This window comes from Neovison vison, chromosome 7, assembly GCF_020171115.1.
Source record: "Neovison vison isolate M4711 chromosome 7, ASM_NN_V1, whole genome shotgun sequence".
Classification (NCBI taxonomy): Eukaryota; Metazoa; Chordata; class Mammalia; order Carnivora; family Mustelidae; genus Neogale; species Neogale vison.
In genome coordinates this window covers 47,597,620-47,605,488 of record NC_058097.1, presented here as the reverse complement: position 1 = coordinate 47,605,488, position 7,869 = coordinate 47,597,620, and the positions used below count along the sequence as shown (strand labels likewise).

At 39.2% G+C, this 7,869-nt stretch overlaps 1 non-coding gene across 1 annotated transcript; it reads right to left on the bottom strand.

The window, feature by feature from the left end:
• Nucleotides 1-7,291: 7,291 nt before the first annotated feature.
• Nucleotides 7,292-7,433, bottom strand: LOC122914735. Its single transcript, XR_006385830.1, has one exon. It is a non-coding gene; the product is annotated as a U4 spliceosomal RNA (small nuclear RNA).
• Between the last annotated feature and the right edge of the window lie 436 nt (nucleotides 7,434-7,869).

The following is a 7,869-nucleotide window of genomic DNA, read 5'->3' as shown; positions in this document are numbered from 1 at the left end:
GACAAGCTATTCTTTTTTTTTTTTTTTTAAGATTTTATTTATTTATTTGACAGAGAGAGATTACAAGTAGGCAGAGAGACAGGCAGAGAGAGAGAGGAGGCAGCAGGCTCCCTGCTGAGCAGAGAGCCCGATGTGGGACTTGATCCCAGGACCCTGAGATCATGACCTGAGCCGAAGGCAACGGCTTAACCCACTGAGCCACCCAGGCGCCCAGTACTTCTTTATTAATTCAGGGCCAATTTTAGAGATTTATTTCATTCCTCTGATTAGAACATGTTTTCCTAATTCTTTGCCTCTGATTCTAAATCAGAATATTTATTTTTAGAGAGAAAAACAACTAGATTAATTATATTTTAGTCATGGAAAATGTAGGCATATGGGCTGCGAACCTCTCCAGAATTGGACATCTCTGTGGATCGTTTGTGTCCCCCAAACTGAAAACCATACCTACTTTTGGGTGGAAATATCCTATTTTTGACCAGAACCCTTACCTAGAACATTAACAGTCCATTATTTCATACTTTGCTGGGGTCAATGGTGTATATTGTATTTCTATAATGAATGAAACTTGAGAAAATAAAACATTAAAACAGTCATAGTGAAGAGAAAGTGAATTTAGAGTAGTGCACTGTATTTTTCAAAAAAAAGAAAATTGGGGGGTTCCTGGGTGGATCAGTGGGTTGAGCCTCTGCCTTTGGTACAGGTCATGATCCCAGGGTCCTGAGATTGAGCCCCACATCATTTTCTCTGCTCAGCAGGGACCCTGCTTCCCCCCTACCCTCTGCCTGCCTCTCTGCCTACTTGGGATCTCTGTCAAATAAATAAATAAATTCTAAAAAGAAAAAAAAGAAAGAAAGAAAGAGAATTGAGGGGCAAGTGGGTGGCTCAGTCAGTTGGGTGTCTGCCTTTGGTTCAGATCATGATCCTGGGGTCCTGAGGGTAAGCCAAGTATTGGGCTCCCTGCTCAGTGGAAAGCCTGCTTCTCCCCCTCCCTCTGTCTGCAGCTCCCCCTGCTTGTGTTCCCTGTTTCTCCCTCTTTGTCACCAGCAAATAGAGGTGACTATTTCTGCTTCAAACAGCCCACCCAGTTTTTAGGTTAGATGTCCCTATGTTGTTTCACAGCCCATGCTCTCCTTATACTCCTGACCTGAGTGAAAAGTGGGTTCTTATCAGTTGTAGAAGCTGGTAAAATTAATTTGAGTACACTGTTACGCTTACATTTAAAATTGGATCAGTTGAAGGATAGGGACACCCGGGTGACTTAGTTAAGCATCTGCCTTTACTCAGAACAGGCTGGTCCTGGGAAGGAGCTCCATAACTGGCTCCCTGCTCAGCCAGATATGTCTCTCTCCCTCTGCCTTCTGTTCCCTGTGATTGTACACACACACTGTACATCAAATAAGTGAATTAAATCTTTTTAAAAAAAGAAGGATAATAATTCATTATTTAGTATGTGTCATCTTGTGGTCAGCTATACCATGAAAAGGCTGCTGTGTACTTGTAGGAAAGAAGACACATATTTTGTGTTATGTACACAGTGAGTAGGTAGATGCTCAGGTCTTATAAAATAGCTCAGATACCCTAGATATACTCTGGTTTTTCCATTTCTTCTCTCTAGTGTTGTTTATCACCAGACATTGCACTTATTCTTGCCCTTTCTTTGCCCCAAGATACCTGCCTCACCACTAGGCATCAATCCATGTTCCTTGTAGCAAAGGAGATGGTCAATCTGATAGGATTTAGGGAATTTGATCTGAATTCGTTCTGTTTTCCTTCATGGAACACCATTTTCCCCAAGGTAGTACTCCCACAATGCCATTGAACACTACTATTCTATGGGCCAGTGTAATATATAAATGTCACACACATGGATGTAGATATTTGAGAACATCTCTTGAACTTCACCACAGCATCTGGTGCAAAGGCGATCACACTTTGTCCTGAAACTAGCTGTTTCTTTCTTTTCTTTTTTTTTTTTAAGATTTTAAAAAAAGATTTAATTTATTTATTTGACAGAGAGAGAAATATCACAAGTAGGCAGAGCAGCAGGCAGAGAAAGAGGGAGAAGCAGGCTTCCTGCTGAGCAGAGAGCCCGATGTGGGGCTCCATCCAAGGACCCTGAGATCATGACCTGAGCTGGAGACAGAGGCTTAACCCACTAAGCCACCCAGATGCCCCAAAACTAGTTGTTTCAAAAAGGCCCTAGAATTAAGAGTATCCTTAATCTTAATGCCCAGGGATTTTATGCTACATGTAAATGCATAGCTGATGAACAGCTACTTAGACTTTTAATTATTTATGGCCTTATGAGAAAATTGATTAAATACAGATTTAGAGTAAAAATGTTATATCCAATCCCTTTAAAATCTGTAACCCATATTAATGTCTTGTATACATTTCTTGACTTATTTGAAAAATATTTAAATAATTTCCAATACATTTTTCTTAGGAGTTATTCACTTAATTTAGAGAAAGTACAAAGGAGTGCAGCAGGGTGGGGCAGACTGAGAGGGAGAGAGAATCCCAAGCCAACATCCTGCTGAGCTCAAAGTCTGACCCAGGGCTCCATAATATGACGTTGAGATTATGACCTGATCTGAAACAAAGAGTTCATTGCTTAACCGATTAGCACCCAGGAGCTATACTTTATTATTATTATTATTTAATATTTAATATTTATTTTAGAGAGAGGGAGAGAGTTAGTAGGGTAAAGGGCAGAGAAAAAGGGATTTCTGAAGCTGTCTCCCTGATAAGCAGAGAGCCCAATACAGGGCTCAACCCCAGGACCCTGAGATCATGACCTGAGTCATAACCACTTAACCAACTAAGCCATACAGGTACCCCTGTTCCAATTACTTAAATTTGGATTGTTTTCATTCAAGAACATGAACTAAAGTGCATCTGGGGTCATCTCAGGAAGCTTAAGGAAGTATATTTGAGGTGGGAGCTCAAGGAAGGTATAGAGGGAAGAGAGAGATGAAAGAAGTGAAGACTCTGTCAGAGTCAGATACATTAATGAATAAAGAAAATGTGTGTTGTGTATTTTGTGTGTCTTTGTGTCCCAACACTAACATGACCACAGGCATAGAGGGTTTGCAAGAGTGACCTATCTATAGATAACTCAGGGATGACCTGTGACTTAGTTCCTGTAGAGGCTGTCCATTTTAGCCTGTGTTAGAATCCACTGGAGCACTTGGAAATCTTGGATTGTTGTGCCTATCCCCATGTTACCATATCAGTAGTTCTTAATTTTCTTGTCCTCTAATTTGTCATTTCAACTTTCATGGTTAGTGTTTTTTATTGTTCTTTGGAACTTTTTCTTACACTAAGACCACAGAGATAGAATCCTTTTAGTTTCTGTAAACACATCATTATCCTTAAAATTTCAATCAGAAATGTATTAAAAAATCAATGTATTGTGGGATTTCTGTAGTAACTGAAGTTTTCTATTCTTTTTTTATCCCCCCAACATAGCTAACAAGTTGAAATGTATTCTGAAAATCTTGTGCTTTCTTTTCATTTGCTTACAGAAGTCATTTCTTGATATGGATTCACATTGCCACAGTCTTGGAGTCAACTTCTCTGTGATTTGTCTCCATCTTTTCCTTCCTCTAGTCCTGCTTAGCAAGCACACAGGACCACACAACCCATGTCAGTTGGGATGTCATAAACCTTCCATGGGCCACTCGACTCAGATGAATGATCATTCCTCTTCCCACAGTAGTGTGGCCTCTGGGGCTTGGCAATAGCAACAGTCTTCATGTTACAGGCTGTAGCTGGAATCCTGGCAACCTGATGGGTGTTTTACTATTATGTCTTTATTTCACTGGATGTAGGTGAAGTTATACAGATTTATTGCCAAACACATGAGTATAGGCAATAGGTTTGTCTGGGATAGGGCCAAGAGTGCACTGTGATGCCCCTGGAGAGAAGGGAGGCAGACAACTTGGGGGCAGACAACATGGAAACAACCATCTGAAGGATGGCACAGAGTGGAAGATTATTCAGTAGTCTAGAAGTGCTATCCTGAGACAAAACTTGCAGTGGGATGCATTTTCAAGAACAAAGAAGTTGGATGGCACCATTTCCCTCTCCCGCCCTATAGCATAAACATAGAACCCCACTCAGAAGGGACACTGGCTGTCTGCTTCTCTTGCACCAAGCCCCACTTCCCTGTGTTCTGGTGGGACTGCCCTTCTTGGTGAGGCTTGCCTGAGGACCAGCAAGGTGGGCCCCTGCCCACACCACATCTGCTGAGCAGGGAGTTCTGTAGGGCCTCAGCTCTGATGGAGTTGATGTCAGGTCTCCTATCACAGGTAGACCAGAGCTCACCTAGTCACACTGAGGCTAGGGTCCAAAGATTTCCCACAGCAAGCAAGGAGAGCCTCTGCAGACCACTGGCCTGAAGGATAGAAGAGGGCACATCAGTGGCTTTTCCAAATACAGAAGAAGGCAGAGACTTAGACAAAATACCAAGATGAAAAAATTTATCTTATGTGAAATGAGTTACAGTCATAGCTAGAGATCTAAGGGAAACATAAATGAGTACCTTGCTTGATGGAGAATTTAAGGCAACAATCTTAGGGATATTCCCAGAGATGAGAAAAGAATAATGAGAACCTTAACATAGAGAGCAGGAAAAAAAAATGGGGGCATGTGAGTATCTCACTCCATTAAATATCTGACTCTTCGTTTTTGTTCAGGTAGTTATCTCAGGATCCTGGGATCTAGCCCCAAGTCAAGCTCCTCATTCACTGTGGTGTCTGCTTGGTATTCTTTCCTCTCCCCTCGTGTAGTTCCTACTCATGCTCTCTCTTTCTCTCTCCCTTTCTCTGTCTCAATAAATGAATCTTTTAAAAAAATCAAAGAGATTAACAATGCAATCAGTTTGGAAACAGACTTGATGCAATGAACAGGAGGCAGGAAGAAATAGAGGAACAACTTTTTGACCTAGAGGACAATGAATGAATGAATGAATGAATGAAAAATAATGAATCTGAATCAAAGAAAGTTGTGTCATCTCAATATATCATTTAGGGAACAGAGTGACTTCATCAAATATAGTATCATTCCTAGGTCTTGGGCTTTTCTGTGCTGAGACAGTTTTGTTTCCAAATTAAACTGTTAAAGATGTTATTAAACAACTAACTGTTGTTAGTCTAAGAAGATTCCCAGTTTCCTTCGTATAAGGTTGATAATTCATTCTTAGTAACTTGTGCATTTTTATGAATTATCTGGGTATTTTACTTTCTAAGTTACCTGATTAGTATGTAATTGTTGATCTAATTAAAGCATTGCCAGTTTTGTTTATTATTTTGGTTAAAAAGGGCATTACACACCTGAACCAAAGAATACATTATATGTTAATAAAAAAGAAATAGGCGCCTGGGTGGCTCAGTGGGTTAAGCCGCTGCCTTCGGCTCAAATCATGACCTCAGGGTCCTGGGATCAAGTCCCGCATTGGGCTCTCTGCTCAGCAGGGAGCCTGCTTCCCTCTCTCTCTCTCTCTGCCTGCCTCTCTGTCTACTTGTGATCTCTGTCTGTCAAATAAACAAATAAAATCTTTAAAAAAAAAAGAAAAGAGAAATAATTTTCTTAAAAAACCAACAAAAAAACAATAAAAAATAAAAATAGCATTACATTCAATATATTGTTATTGTTTATTCTGATTGATTATATTTATTTCACATTTTTCTTATTTTCTTTCTCTACTAAATTTTAGTATTTTTTTCCTTAAAGGAAAACTTATTTTCAGTAGTTTTTCCCTTATTTTATTTTATTATTTTATTTTATTTTATATTTTTAAATACTTTGTTTATTTATTTGACAGAGATCCCAAGTAGACAGAGAGAGACAGGCAGAGAGAGAGGGGGAAGCACCTCCCTGCTGAGCAGAGCCCTATGTGGGGCTTGATCCCAGAACCCTGAGATCATGACCTGAGCTGAAAGCAAAGGCTAAACCCACTGAGCCACCCAGGCGTCCCAGTTTTCCCTTCTTTTAGTAGGAAAGTTGTTTATTCCAACTTTTTTCTTTTCTTTCTTTTTTTTTTTTAAGATTTTATTTATTTTTAGGACAGACAGAGATCACAAGTAGGCAGAGAGGCAGGCAGAGAGAGAGGGGGAAGCAGGCTCCCTGCTGAACAGAGAGCCTGATATGGGGCTCGATCCCAGGACCCTGCAATCATGACCCGAGCCAAAGGCAGAGCCTTCAACAAACTGAGCCACCCAGGCACCCTAACCCAGGCACTTTTATTGAGTATTTTTAATCATGACATGTCCAATATGCTCATACTTGTGTTCTGTCTCAATTAATATGATCATGTCTTTTTTGATCTTCATTCTGTTATTGTGGAGTCTTCAATTTATAGTTTTCCATACTTCAACAGCCTTAATTCCAGCGAGATTTTTCATTTATGTTGCCAAATGGTAAAATCGGCTTTTGACTTAGTTTGTTCTATTTTATTGTGGACTTTGCATGACTATTCCTCACAGGTAGTAGTTTGTAGACTTCTTTATCTATAGTGTCTTCTCCTGGCTCAGATGACCTAGTAACGCTGGTGCCCTAGAGAGCATGTTCTGCTGATTTCTCTGCTCTTCACTCCTTGGAAATATTTGAGGAGATTTGAAGTCCTTTGTCCTGAAGTGTCTGTTTGAATTCTCCAGTGAATTCATCTAGCACAGGCCTTTTCCTTGTTGGGAGTTTCTTCACTACCCTTTCAGTGTGCTTAGTAGTTGTTGATAAGTTTTAATTTTAAAATATTTCTTCATGATTGTTATACCCTTTTTGAAATTTATTGTTGACTTTTGGTATCACTTTCTTGGCACATGATTATACATTGTCTTATTTTATAATTACTTTTATTTCTATGGTATTAGTTCTATGGTGTCTGCTTTTACTTCTTCATTTCTCCTTTTACATGGTCTTTTCTCACTTATTTGCTCTTGATTTAGTTCATGGGCTGTCAATTTTGTTGATCTTTTCTGACAACCAACTCTTCCTATTGTGGATATGTTCCTATTTTTACTGTATTCTATTGGGTTCATTTCAGTTTTATGTTTAAGAATCCATCCTTCCACAATTTTATTCTCATATGACACTTTTGCTGATTATTTGAGATATAGGAAAATGATGTGTGCTACAATATTACAATACCACAGAATTATCTATTAGGATATGTGGTCTGTATGTTGTGTGCAAAGTTCTGTATCCACAGAGGAATAAAGTCCTCATGATTCCTTCTCGGCCATCTTCCTGACATTCTTTGATTGACCTGAAACTTGTATATTAGAAGACATTTGTATATTCATCTGAATGTGATAAGTAGAATGACTTTACTTTTCTCTTATTTGATATCTTTCAGAAAAGTTTTCAGTTAGCAATAATTATGCCTCAGATTAACCTCATTGGCTATGATACTGCCAGTGTGCTAAGCTTCTCTTATTTGATATCTTTCAGCTGTATCTTCACATGACACTCAAAGCTGCCTGCAGAAGCCCAGCATAGAAGCTTCTTTCCAAAAAGTGTCAATGGGTAGATAAGAAAATAGTGCTGCTGAAAAAGTGTACTTAATGACATACTGGGACAATGATGGGGAGAGTGAAGGGCATTAAAGATACCATGAAGGACATAGCCATTTGGAGAGAACTGCACTTGATAAGAATCAAAATGACCAGAATAGCGAAGGATATAAAATATCATTGAAAACCTTACTTTTTGAGTCTACTGTTTCTGCAAAGCAGTGTGTTTCTGTCAACAAAAGCTCCAATCAAATATTCAAACATACATACAGAGAGAAACTTTTCCAATGTAAAGAATGTAGCAAAACCTTTAAATACAGCTCAACCCTATTTCAGCATCACAGAAATCATA